Here is a 14,342-nt window from a genome sequence, read left to right as displayed (position 1 = left end):
TAAGTGAGAAACTCGGACTCAACTAAATACAGGGAGCATTGACCATGTGCACCGGTAGAGTAAGCGTCCAATGTTTTTTCTAGAAACACTCACACATAAAAAATCAAGTCCATGACATACGAATGAGGAAAAGAAAACAATGACACGTTGAACTAATCGGTTCTCGTGGTGCAGATGGATACATCTAGGCGTACCATTTTTTTTTCTGAAGTATTAACGATGTATAATGTTTTTGAGTCGGATCGATTTTAACTGAGTATGGGGAATGGAAGTATTAAGGGTTTGAAAAGTATTGGGTTTAATGCTGTTGTATTTTGATAATAATACACAATATGCTCCAACGACCCAATACTCAAAAAAAAAACACGATATATTCCATGGACCTTAAATCATCGCGTGTTTCTTTTGGTGTTATGATCTGAACTAACTGTATTATTAGAATCATGTTGGATGGTTTTATCATTCTCCAATATCAAAGCTAATGAATAAATCAATAATATGATTTAGGTTTTCACTTACTCATTTTTGCGTTTACTTTTTTTACTTTTTTTCTGTGTTTTTTCGGTTTGTTTTGTTTTGTTTTTCATTTCTTCATTATGCCTTTGTTTTTGCTTTATTGCGTTATTTATTCATACTGTTTTGTGTGTTTTTTTTTTTTTTTTTTTTTTTTTTTTTTTTTTTTTTGTGTCATTTTGTTTCTTTTCGACAAATCAAAAGTTACGTGGCAATGAAAACTGGATATGTTTTAGAATAGCTATCATTTGTTACATCTTTAGTGTGACTCGGTCTGGGATCAAAACCACGACCTCTCGCCCTCTACAAGAATTGAATACTTCCTTAAGTATCAGTCTCCGTAAGAATAAGAATCACGCAATGGGTAAAACATGGTATGAAAGACCCATCATTTTGATAGTGTAATTGGACTATTTGCACCATTAGAATAAAAAAAAAACATTTTCAAGGGAGGGGTAGTGAAAAAAATCATGAGCAAAGCCAGTGATATAGAGATCATGTAATTGTCTTTTCAGATAGAGAAAGTATCCTTGAGTGATATTACATCGTCAGATCTGTAGAGTTTTGACATGCTGCATGTTTCTGATTTTTCCCATCTTACCTGATTCTAACAAACACATACACTTAAGTACTCTATCAATTTAAGATATTTCAGTTGCATATTGAAATGGAAAACCAGAGTTTTATCAAAGAGTAATCAAGGGAACCAAGGTTATAGTGGTAATCAAAAGAATGTAATCCAGGGACAAAGACCAGACATGGAAAACAGACATACACAACCAAGAACATAAAGTAACTAAAATCATACATACAAAGTAACAAAAACAAATGAACAACTCGGACTCCACTAAAAACTGGGACCATGGACCAGGTGCACCAGTAGGGTAAGCGTCCTTCATTTATAACAAATAACCTTAAATCCCATTCAAACATGTCTTAGATATCGATTAATTATACACATTTTTTTCTAAGGGCTATTGAAATTAATTTATCGTCATATTGAAGCATACTATATTCCATTTATTTAAGGCTATAAGGATTGTTATATATTTTATAACGAAATTCAACGCAAAAATGAATATTTATCTAACCCATTAAAAACTCGACCTTTAATTATGAAATCGTGGGTTAAATACATCATAAATACTAGCCTTGACGAGGAACTTTGTCAATCTCTTTGCTTTGTCAAGCTTCTTTATTAGTGAATATATCAGTAGATCGATCGTACAATTGTGCAGTTTTGATTTATTCTTTTCCTTGTATGAAATATGTTCATATACATCCTTTTTTTAACACATATCTTTTAAATTTTCTTGTATTACCATATCCTTTATATTGTTAATCAATATCTCAGAGGTGTTTTAAGGGGATCGAAGGGCATTTAATGATAATGAAAAAGGTTTTCAATACAACCCCTGTTTTCAATTTCAAAATGCGATTTAATTTTTTATAACAAAGTACTACTTTAGAAAGTACTTAATTTTTGTGGATTGAAGAGGTCGTGGTTTCGATCACAGGCCAAGTCACACTTAAGACAAGAAAATGATAGTCATTGTTCTCCGCGAAGCACACGACATATCGAGGCTAGAGTGACATCTGGTTGGCTCGGAGTCACAATAGTGTGTTCAAGTAGAAAACATGCCTACCTGTATGTTCTTGCATCTCTGAATTATCAACAAGAAAAAAAGACCGGCTCAGCGCGTCAGAATAGTACAAAGCATGATCTGTTTAATTGGTCACGTTCTTTTGACTCGAAATGCATAGAAGTTATGTCGTGGGATAATAAACCACGACCAATTAATCGACTTAAGAGTTACTGTAATTATTTCCTTATAAATGGAAAATATATTCGACAGTTTATTCGTTTTGTAATATAATAAAGATATTTTATTGGAAGTAATAATATCACTTGATAATGATTAACACTGTTAACACTGTTAATCGAACTGCTTACTGGTATTTCTGTGATCTATTATATATATAATCAATAGAAAGAGTTTGCCAACCAAACTTTAAAAGAGTAATCAAGGGAACCAAGGTTGTAGCGGTAATCAAATGAATGTAATCCAATGACAAAGACCAGACATGGAAAACAGACATTCACAACAAAGAACACAACGTAACTAAAATCATACATACAAAGTAACAAAAGCAAATGAGCAACTCGGACTCCACTAAAACTGGGAGCATGGACCAGGTGCACCGGTAGGGTAAGCGTCCTCTGCTTTTCTAGAAACACCCGCTGAGTTGCTCATAAAAAGTCAAGTCCAGGGTAGACAAACGAGGAAAGAAAATTATGACTCGTTGAATAAATTAGTATTCATGGTACAGAGGGATACACTATAACGATCCGTCGTGTCCATTTTTCCGAAGAAGATATGATAGTTATCTTTTAAATAATTTTGATAGTTATAATATTTTTATTTTAAAAGTTGGATTTTATTATTGACAGAAAAGGCATAAAAGCAAGTTAACAAGATATCATCTAAAACTGTATGTACAGATGTAACAACTGATTTAATAAAAACTATATTTATTTGAAACGATAATTGCAAATCATTTCAAAACATTTGTAACGATTGTGTAAATGTTTAGCAACTAAATTACAATGTATCTAAAATAATATCTAGTAGCTATTTCTGTACAATTTATCCATTAAGATATGAAGCATATGTTCAAAGCTATCGCTACAATCAATTTTGAAGAGCACCTTGTTTCTGTGGCATGGGTCGGCTGTTGTCTGTCTTCTTTTAATATTTTTCGGCTCCTGCCGAAGGCCGAAAAGTGAAAAATTTGGGTTCCAATTCTTTATCTTGTTTTCGATTTATTTATATTTTATTGGTATTCATTTTTACCTTTTAAACTATTGTTACTTATACATTATTTTATTTTTATTTTTACAATCACTTCTTCTATATACTTTTTATAATTTATTCCTGTCGATTGATTTTTAGTTATAATGTAAGGTTTTTAATGTATTGACTGTTTACCTCACTTGACACAAAGGTCTACCATCGCTACTGTTAATATTGCGGACATTTTACTCTAAACTCTACTATCGACGTTGTTGACCGTTTCATTAACGTACTATAAAACTTTGTGGGCACAGGACTTTTTTTTTTTTTGATTTTTTATCTGTTTTGTTTTTGTTTGTTTGTTTGTTTGTTCGTTTTGCGTGTTTGTGTGTGTGTGTGTGTGTGTGTGTGTGTGTGTGTGTGTGTGTGTGTGTGTGTGTGTGACAGAGAGAGAGATAGAACTCAAGATGTAACTGTCTTGATTTGAGACAGTTCCGCCTACTTTTTTACGTCACAGAGAGTAGGTTTTTTTCTTTCAGAATAATATTCGTATTTCAGGCCCTTAATAATCCAATTCTACCAGACCCTTCATAAGAAAGTTAAATAGAATGAACAGGGGCTATATATTGATCAACGATAGAGCCAGGGTTATCGTGGTTATTCAAATTCGTTTCGAAATATAATTATCTAATGTAGAGGACTTGGGATAAGGGAGTTAATTCAATTCCAACATTCCTTAAGTTGTTCAGGTCTCAGTCATGTATTCTTTGCCCCATAGGCTTCTATAGTATACCTCAAATTTTCATGATTTTTTTTTAAATAGACCAGAACTTTCTATCTAACTTTTGACCATGTTTTTCAATTAAGGAAATGTCAAAAATATTTTTTAAGTCCATTTTAGAAAAAAGGCACGAACGTTGGTACACCAGGAAAGGTCAAACTAAAAATAGACTTTTTCTACTTTCACTTTTATTTAGAGGTCATAAAATAGACCCCTTATCTGAAGCATTATTTTTCATGAAAATACTGTTTTTCCTAAAAACAAGCTTTTGTGTCATAGCTTGATATTTACCCTTTACCTTTGTTGAAAAATGAGTCAAAAACAGGAAAAGGCGCACTATATTTTTTAGCCTCCATGTTTTGACGTACACCTGATCAGGAATATGTAATACAAGACTGATATTTTCAGTCTCTTGAATGTTTGAATGACTCTTGATATTCAAGATTTAAACTAATACCGATGCAGAAGGGAAATAATTCTAAGTTGGTTGATATATGACTATAGCATAGACGACAACTTTATCAACTTTTATTAAACAAAGAAAGTAAAGTATTGAAAAAAAACACTTTGAAGTAGAATGTGACGACTCTATTCGCTACACTGGTCCATCGGATCAAATTCATACAAGGAAGATATGTAAACGTATAGAGAAAGGTTTGAAAGATTCCCAAGATTACTTGTATCTTAGTTTTTTAAACGTGAAGCGTCTTTCCCACCAAAAACAAAATTTCAAACATAGATACATTTATATCTTCTTTGTTGAACTTTTACCTTAATTGTAGTTAGTTTGTATTTAGTTCATTTTATTTTTGCTTATTTATTGCTCATGTATTCGATACTGTTTTGACTAATGTTTTTACTCATTTTTAAGAATAATGAATTAGTGAACAATAGCCATGTTTTAAAGGAACAAAATAAAAAGGAAATATGAATAAAACATAAAGATATCAAAAATCATGAGCCAAAATGTTTGGCCGTACGGCCTTCGCCAGGGGCAAAGAGTCATTTATACCTGTGGCCTTTTTTGTAGTATTTATTATAATATACCGGAAATAATGGGATGTTTAACGCGCTTTAAAGCCTGGTTCACCTCACCATTTCAATCGAAAATGCCTGAACAAAGTTGAGACTATTGCGGTTGTTTTCAATTTTATGTTTTTCCTTGATATTGCCATTTGTTACTTTCCTTTTGACGATTACTTTTGAACAATGAATGAAGTTTATTGATACCTTTCATTTTATAAGGATTTATACTTTTGTGTGAAGTACTCATAATTGCACGGTACCTGCATGATACGTTATGAGCTTACCGAAACTACGCAGACTTTTTGTATCGTGCAAGACTTCTTACAATAAAGTTTCTGGAACAGGATAATGTTGCTACAAGATTGAAGTCATCACTACAGAATTTCATGGTCGTCATCATGAACTCGTGAATCGTTATGGTGTTTGTATTTTCACCATGAAATCTGATTTGTTTACGAAGTTTTAATAGGTTGTCAAAAAAGATATGTTGAATTTCATTGAAAAAATACCTCCCACCGTTTAACGAAACACAAAGATACTCATATAACAAGTCATTCTTATATTCTCTAATGTTGCCGATCTCCTTTATAACTTTTTTGTATTTCATAAATAAATGTTGGTTGATATAGTGGACTTCATTTAAAAAATGAAAATGATATGGACTTACAACCATCTGCACGGTTCTTAGGTGAACCTGCATTTTAGATAAAAATAAACATAATTATATAATTGCTCCTATTGAAATAGTAATTTTAATTTATATTATCGCATATTTAATTTAAATTCACTTTACAGACCTTAAGACTTGGTGAACAGTGGAATTAATTACTCAATGAAACAATAACACACTTATACACATAAAACGATGAACTTGGGCAAGCAGAAACACTATACGTGTAAAAACTATGAGACTGATTTATCATAATGACAGATTTATCATCCCTTAGATATAAATGTCAATAAATTGACCATTCGTTCTTTTTATTAAAAAAACAAAGGACATGTTTTTGCTTCAATTTCGAAAATTTGCTTAGCTGAACTCGATAAAACTGTCAGAAAATAGTTTTAGGTTAAAGCTGTCGATCTATTTAAGGAAGACATATTTATTTTGAGAAGAAAATAGTTGTTGTGGTATTACTCATAAATCAGTCATAAATGATGTCCGGATACCTTTCTTATTATTTTTACTCGAAAACAAAGCCACATACCTTCGACAAACTTAGATGCTTTAAATTTAGTATAAGCAAATTTTAAACAGCAAAACAATGCAAAATGAACGGAGCAAATTCGGCACTGTTAAACAATGTACTTTAGATCGTTTGAAAGGTCTTTCACTAAAAGTATTTTTATTTTGAATAACCAAATGTTTAGCAGATTTCTTCAACACCTGTAAAAACAAAATTAAAAAAAGGAAACCTTCTGTTAAAAAGACCTTAAAGAGTAATCAAGGAGACCAATATTCTAGCGGAAATCAAAGGTATATAATGTAGGAACAAAGGCCAGTCATGGGAAACAGACAAAAACAATGAACAAAAATCGGGCTCCACTAAAAACTGGGAGCATGGACCAGGTACACCGGTAGGGTAAGCATCCTGTCTTCCTAGAAACACCCGCCGAGTTGCTTATAAAAAGTAAAGTCCGGGGTAGACAAAAGAGAGAGGGAAAACTATGACACGTTGAACAAATCAGTTTTCATGGAGCTGATTGATACACCGCAATAATCCACGAGTTAATGATGACGACCACGAAATTCTGTAGTGATGACTTTAATTTTGTAGCAACATAACCCTGTTCCAGAAGCCTAATTGTAAGAAATCTAGCGCGATACAAAAAAGTCTGCGTATTTACGACGAGCTCTGTTATAACGTATGATTTGTGATATGAAAACTCCATATGCAGGTGCGAAGTGATTTTGCCACAGATAAAAGGAAAGTTGACAATACGGAATGAAAAGTCATTGTTTGTTGAATTGTTTGGTCAAAAGTCTTCCTTTACCATCGATCTCTTAGTGTAGGTCAATATATGAGGCTGAAGTCACAGTGTCCTTTATCTCATGTTCTTTGGGGGTAGATGCGATGTATCAAATCCCCGAAAGTAGTTATTTAAAGTTAATACGTCATCTGTATAGCTGAAACTGAGATTAAAAGAGCTAGCCATGAGAAGTTCTATTTTTCGGAACAGATCAGCTGTAAAGACATCCTCATAAAAGAGAAGGAATATGTCAGCAAGAAGAGCACAATTTGTTCCATCACACTGGAAAAAGGTTCAGAATTTCGAAAACTTCTTCTGTATATTTGGAAGATGATTTGGAATTATTTTTACAAAGTTTGAGGAATATCTACCAAAGACTACATATTTGCATATAGGTGTACCGTCTTTATTGGAGTAAGAACGATTTATAATGCTTTTGAGTCTAGATTCTAACAGTGTATTAGAAAAACAAATATAAGGAGTTGAAAAATCATTGGTTTTAATTCTATTGTATTCTTTTCCAGAAGATCTTTCGAATTTTTCATGATCCACATTAAATTAGTACCACTACGAGAGTAACAAGGTGTTGTTATAAGACTAGGGACCTTCTTAGACAGCTATGACTATAGAAGTTAAAAATTTGAAAGAGATTTGGTGGTGCATTTTGCAGATCCGTCTATGTAGCGTTGTTTGTATGGAATCTTGGGGAATTTAGGAATCCAGTACATAGACGGTAGATCCCAATCATCGTCTTTGATAGAGAGACCAAAAGAGGGTAGCACAGATTTATGTTTTTCCACTATCTCTTCTTTGGAGACTGTAGTGGCAGTATATGTCTTATCACTGCTATTATTTTCTACGTCAACCTGAAAATGTGTCGGAAACGGAAGGTATGTTTTCAAGTTCGAAAGCATTGGAATATCTCAGATTATTCTTCAACAGAAACACATGATGATTGTTTATAGTTAATATTGCTGGTTTATGAAGTCAAAAATATTGACTGATTATAAAACGAAACACTAGTGGCAGGAAGTTCTTTCAATAAAACTTATTTGATTATTTAATATTTACTTATTGGGTGATGCACTTGTACCATTGGCATACTTACAGTTAGTTTTTTTTTGACTGATGTCATTACGTAAAAGCTTTTAGCGTTGAAATTGTGCTGATTGATATCATGACGTATTAGCTTATATCGTGAATACTATGATGATTAATGTCATGACGTAATAGCTTTTGCTTTGATATTATGATGATTGTTGTCATGACGTAATAGCTTATAGCATGAATATTATGATGATTTTTTTTGCAGCCCTTTTGTGTTGAAATATACCGGAAATAATTAACAGTAATTGAAGCTGCAGGTTTATCGCGCTATAGAACCTGGTTTAACCCATCTTTCATTTTGATATGCCTGTACCAAGTCAGGACCATTGCGTTGGTTTCTGACTTTCCGTCCCCCCCCTAACCCCACTCCCCAGATATAGCCATTTGTTTTATGGACTTTTTGATTATTCTATTTGACTATTTCCTTTGTTTTTATCAGTTCGGTAATTTTGTTATTATCCTACTACTGACGCTTCAGTATTTCTTTCCGATTTTTTACTCTTCACTGTCTGCCATGAGTTAATTTGTGTTATGAAGGACTTTTAATATCGATGAAAGTAAAAGAAAATTTCGTAACGAATAAAAAATAAATTAATAAAGTAATAAGTGCATACAGTACACATATATGTTCGATAGTATAATGCCTTTTTTTAAAGCAAGCTAGTAGTTTAATCTGCGTAGTTATTCAATCTATCATTTAGTTTAGCAGTAAAAAACATACTGAAGCTTAATATAAGTATAATGCATCTAAAAAAATACCAGGTTCACATTCTGAACACCATTTTTATGTATATATTGCTCTTATTATTCCTGTTAGCTAGTATCTTGTATTAAATTGAAAAGTTTTAGATTGAACGACGTGAGACATACTTATATAATGCCTATAATATATCACTGAAATTTCAAAATAAGTTTTTTTTCATTTTCGGTTTTGATGTACATTTTTAATTTCCTCTCAAATCTTTGCCGAATTCAACCATAAATTTTGTATTTATAAGGAGTTTGTATGGAAATATTTCATGCAAATTTTGCCTAGTTATTATTTATATCATCTAAGAGTTTCCATGTAGCTCCAGTTCTTTCTTTTACATGTCTCTTAAATTAATTTATGGGGAGAATCAGTGTAAGCTTTGGTAGCGCTACTTTTTAGTTTTTTCTAGCTTAACAAATCTATTTCTAGCAAATTTTTTTCACTAAACCGGTTCCGAGTTTCATGAAATGTTTAAGGACGGATAGATGAAATATCAAGTTTTAAGCTCTCATGTTTGTATCTGTTTTTACGACTTCTAGTTTTACCAAGCGTTTCGATTGCCGCATTTGTTAAATATTTTCTAATATCTGAAGCTAGCCCGATAACTTCTTTTTGTGTTATCACATAGTAGGCACGTGTTTTAGATATGTTTTCTAATGTGTTTGATATACTTTGTAAAATGTAGACCTTACCACTTCTAACTCGCTCAATGAAAACGTTAATTCTTCTTCAATATTTTTGTACAGACTGGCTATAATTTTCGACAAACAATGATGTATACTTTATCTGTAAAGAAAACTGTTAATAACGATATAAATAAAAAAAAATGCTATAATTATTTCAAAAAATGGCATAAAGCTTTTACTTGGAGAGACGATTGTAGATGATAACAGATAATATTTTACACTAGAGTCCTTTCATGATGCTTTACCAATACCGTTATCTTTTTCTAGTCTAAAAATAGCAATATATGAAACTGTTTCCCTAACACAATCTTAATAATTTATGTCCATAAGTTAGAGTTGAATTCTTAAGCACGTTTTGTTTCCTTCCAAGTCTGAGTTGGCCTTTTTTGTGGTGTAATTGTTGATATAGTGACACCTCAGTGAATTTTAGAAATCAATTAGTTGACTAACATTTATGGACAAACATCATTCTTTTACGAGGTGAATAGTGAGAAGTACCCTTTCTTCCTGGTCACACTGCCAATTTATGACGCTTTGACTGGTCATCGTTTTCACATATCTGTCAAGTCAGCTGTTTATACTAACCAGATCGGTGACAGACGGAACATAAATATATCATACGAAGGGAGACAGATATATAATAACCACAAGATGATTAATGTGTAACTGGTCTATTCCAAGTCAAATATCCAATGCACTATGCAGCAGTTAGTACGATATTTAAGTCAACCCATTCTTAGAAATTAGTCAATAACAAAGTCATGAAATAAAGACAGTTATTGTATATGAAATAACATTTTATCAAAACATGTTGTATTATTGTATTTTGGTGAGGGCCGCTTTTTTGTTTTATTTATGCTTGATTATTTTTTTCATCATTTTATTTTAGGGTTGATTTTTGTTTTGCTTTGTTTGTTTATTTGTTTATTTGTTTGTTTGGTTTTTTTTTTGTATTCTATCGCGTAAAGAAAATTAAAAAGTCAATTACATGCATATGTAATATCGTCATTGTTCCATGGTTTTGAGTAACTTACAGTTGTACCGTATTATAAAAAAAAAACACTAGCACTAACTGTACCAAAATTAGGTTTCTAAGATAAAAAGAGCCAATTTAATATATGACTGGTATTTCTCTATTAATTTCTAATGAATTCATTGAAACTTAGTTATTAAAAAATAACTAATCCAGTAACAGTTTCAGAAGATAACAAAACAACTTTTGCAAACGGAATCTTAAAGATCTTCAATTTTCACCTAAAATTATTCAGACGAATCTTCTTCGTTAATTTTGGGGGTATTTTGTCAGCAGTAAAATGATTCAAAACGGAGGATGGATATATATATATATATATATATTTATATAGATATATATATATATATATATATATATATATATATATATATATGCTTAACCAATGACAAGCTTAAAACGCTATGGTCTCTTAAAGGATTTATATTCATGATTATGCAAACGTGCATAATACCGGAGAACCAGTTGACCGTAGCAATACCCTTTTAATATCCTATGCGTTATCATTAAATAGTCATAACCAGCTTCGAATGTGGTAAACAAGGAAGTCTTTTTTGTGAATGGTATTGTTATACATTGACTTTATGCATATCAATCCACTTTTGTTCAATATTGAAGATATCTCCCAATTGGTAATATCATCTGACTTTGGTTTTGGTAAGTTCCTATTTGTCAGTTTCCACACCAAATTCCACTGTACTGTTTCGTTAGTCTCACTAGACTAGTAATGCATTTTTGAATTTTAATATGAACAAAATTACCGAACACTTATCCGATCCATAATCAAGTCAAGTTCGAAATAAATCTGGCAAAATAGATATAAATCCACCGGAGATCTATTTAAATATTGTTATCGAGTCACATGATAAAAAAATCACCAATATACATTATCTTTTTTTATTGTATCCGTTATCTGTTTTCGTGTCTTTTGTACAATTATATTCTGATACAAATGTCAAACTTTATATGCTAGATCATTAATACTGTTATTATACAAAAACCAAATCAAGGAAAAGAACAAAGCATCAAATAAAGGGCACAACGTACGTTCAACTACAAGTAATGACAACATGGAAACCAAAACTACAAGACTGTGTAAGTTTTATGTATACAGTGGTATTCATTATTATTAATTTTTTAATTTGCCGGTAGCAGCCTAAAAATTATCAAGGCTGGAATGATGTCGTCCGATTCTTATGAGAGAGGGTGATTATTGAGTCTCCTAACTCATGAATGAAATCGTCCACTTCAAAAAGGTGGGAATCAGGGAGGTTGGCATTGGAGTCGTTGGCATTGGACACGACAGTAACATGGGATCGAAAATATCAGGCAGTAGGTAAAATGAAAAAAAAAAGAAAACATCGCCTAAAACATTGTTCAAAGTGTACCAGATAATGGAGATCGCCGACATAAAGCAGGCTTTTTTGTACTAATGAAATAAATTTCAACAAAAAGCAATTTCTTGTAGTAATAAATATAAATATGCCTAAAAAGTGCAATTATCAATTATGCCACAAACTAAGTTATCTATTAAAACGACATGATAAGTGGATATTCTAGAAAAATTACAAAAAGTGTCTATCTTATTTATGATTATTATGTAAAAGTAACATTAAGCATTTCGCAACAGTTCGCGTAGTTTCATATATGTTTTACATCTGTTTCCTTTTATAGTAAATTCATTTTTTCAGTTTTAACCTTGGCAAAGACCTGTTTGATGGACAAAGTTCAGGTGATACCGAAACGATGGTAAACTGGAAAAACTATAGGTTTTGTTCATTGGTGTAATAATGGAAAAACTTTGTATATGTAGACTACCATCGATCTATCCAATAGTTCAAAAGAAGTAGGAAGGCCTCCTTTTCTATATCTATCAGAAGATTTCTATTAGTATACTTTTTTATTCTGGTGTTGAAGCATAGTGTAGTTTTCTATACGTAGTTTTTTTTTTCTTTTTTTTTTTCATTTTCGAAAATGTCCTTCTGATATAAAGCATATCCGTAATGTTTCTTTGAATATTAAATAATGATAATTTCAGAGCTGTGGTGGGGTAAAAACGGACAACACGCACCTGTAATTGTCAAGTAAATAAGATTAAATAAACAAATCATGAAAAACGCTTCAATACGTCAAAAAAAAAGGTTTCTAAAATAAGTAATGATTTAAAGGTTGCACCAAATATATCAAATTAGTGCAAAATAGTATCTACGATTTTTTCGGCCTCTTAATCGAACATTCAACGTATTCTAATCTAAATTAGCATTTAACGTTAACGCAAGAAGCAACCGACCGACAGACAGGACATCTAACTTAAAGTGACTTACAGTAAACACAAAGGACCTAGTTGGACACTTAGCTGGCTTAACCAAATGACATGAGAATTGCTAGCCTGGTATCCTCAAAATGTCTATTTATTTGCATGAATTTAATACAGATAACGACACCAAATCAATCTATATATGTTTCATGTACATGTGTGGCTGAAAAATAAGTGACATTTTTCACCTAACTGTCTCGAACGTGTGAGAGAAGGACATTGTGCGGGTCATAAAATTAATGCATTATCACACAACGTGCAATACAAGTCACCACTGCAACATAAAATGTGTCATTTGTTGTGAAATGGTGTTCCGCTGTCTTATAAAGCATTGTAATTTATGAAAATCATTATGTTTAAAAGAGCAAAATATCCGTAATCACAGAATTTGACCATTATTTTTGTATCATCCGTTGAAGGTTTATATTCAAATTTATATTTATAAATTTTATGATTTATAATTTAAGAAGCAAACATTAAAATTATGCCATGTTTCATATTTTGGTAAACTAAACTGTAACTTAAAAACATATTGTAATTAATGTACATTATTTTTTTTTTGATTTACAGTATTACAAGCATTACATTCTAACCTTTAAAATGCGAGTGAGGCAAAGGACATGTATAATGCGACAGGATATTGTGACTTTAATTCCTACGAACTCAATACAGTTGAATTTGAATATATAACCAAAAACATTTTTACATTTGCATTACCATTCCGTCTTAAAAATACTTAGAATGAATCATATGTACAGGTGGGATTGACAAATTGGTCAGTATTATTATAAAAAAAATCATTTGATTATTAATCAAATGATAATAAAGTCCATCAAATTATGAATAATGACACTTATAGGGTATAGGGAAAAAACAATACTTTTTTTCCTTTGTTTCCTTATTGTACAAGAATCGTCAATCGAACCAACAATGTAGTTACAAATAGGGTCATTAGGTCAACATAAAATTAAGTTACATCGAGTTACGAATCGCTATAGTCTACATAAAGTTAAGAATGCTCGCTGCTCTGTTTGAGGCAGGGTTTGGGGTAATTGAAATCGGTAATGTCAATTAATTACAATTAAATAGATTTTTGGAAGTAATTGCAAAGTATTTAAATATTTTTTTGAAAACAATGATTTTTAATTACTTTTCAATTACATTTCAAATACATTACAATTTAATGATCAGTAAATATTTCTGATACTGTTTTCTGGAGGAAGTTGTGTAAGCTGATAGGACATTAAACAATATGAATAATACATAATAAAAAAATAAATTGAAATAATTATATTTTGAACAATATTACAATAAACCCATGTTGATTAGTTTTATATTTTCAATTATGATTTTGAAAAGAGTATA

The 14,342-nt window shown here is 31.4% G+C and overlaps 1 long non-coding RNA gene across 1 annotated transcript; it reads left to right on the top strand.

Annotated features, from left to right (window-relative positions):
• Positions 1 to 11,192: 11,192 nt before the first annotated feature.
• Positions 11,193 to 13,323, top strand: LOC148601309 (uncharacterized). The gene is made up of 3 exons (XR_015917336.1): positions 11,193 to 11,317; positions 11,671 to 11,755; positions 12,352 to 13,323. It is a non-coding gene; the product is annotated as an uncharacterized LOC148601309 (long non-coding RNA).
• Positions 13,324 to 14,342: the final 1,019 nt, after the last annotated feature.

The sequence above is a fragment of the Perna viridis genome, chromosome 12 (assembly GCF_037379345.1).
Source record: "Perna viridis isolate PV_CMFRI_1.1 ecotype Kerala chromosome 12, ASM3737934v1, whole genome shotgun sequence".
In the NCBI taxonomy this organism is placed as follows: domain Eukaryota; kingdom Metazoa; phylum Mollusca; class Bivalvia; order Mytilida; family Mytilidae; genus Perna; species Perna viridis.
Note: the sequence above shows the minus strand (reverse complement) of the source record. Positions and strands in the feature narration are given on the sequence as shown.